Source organism: Sinocyclocheilus rhinocerous, unplaced genomic scaffold (assembly GCF_001515625.1).
Source record: "Sinocyclocheilus rhinocerous isolate Xijiao unplaced genomic scaffold, SAMN03320098_v1.1 scaffold287, whole genome shotgun sequence".
In the NCBI taxonomy this organism is placed as follows: Eukaryota; Metazoa; Chordata; class Actinopteri; order Cypriniformes; family Cyprinidae; genus Sinocyclocheilus; species Sinocyclocheilus rhinocerous.
The window spans coordinates 355,193-355,547 of NW_015633524.1; positions in this window are offsets into that span (position 1 = coordinate 355,193).

A 355-nucleotide genomic window follows, 5' to 3' on the forward strand; every position below is an offset into this window, starting at 1 on the left:
CCTCTCATCACTGGGCATCACAGGGATTCCACTTCGCTGGTTTGAATCCTATCTCACTGGTAGGTCTTTCAGGGTGGCCTGAGGAGGGGAGGTATCCAAAGCACATCAACTGGTCACTGGGGTTCCTCAGGGATCAGTTCTTGGACCCCTCCTCTTCTCCATATATTCTACATAAGAGGTCCCCAACCACCGGGTCGCGACCCACTACTGGGCCGTGGAAGAATTGCTACCGGGTCACAAGAACATTCTGTGAAAAATGTGTATAGATAGGCTATGACACACTCTGTTATGTTAATGATTGTTCTAATTATTCTGTATTTTCTTTGTATGCGATTGATATGGAGTAGCAATTTGA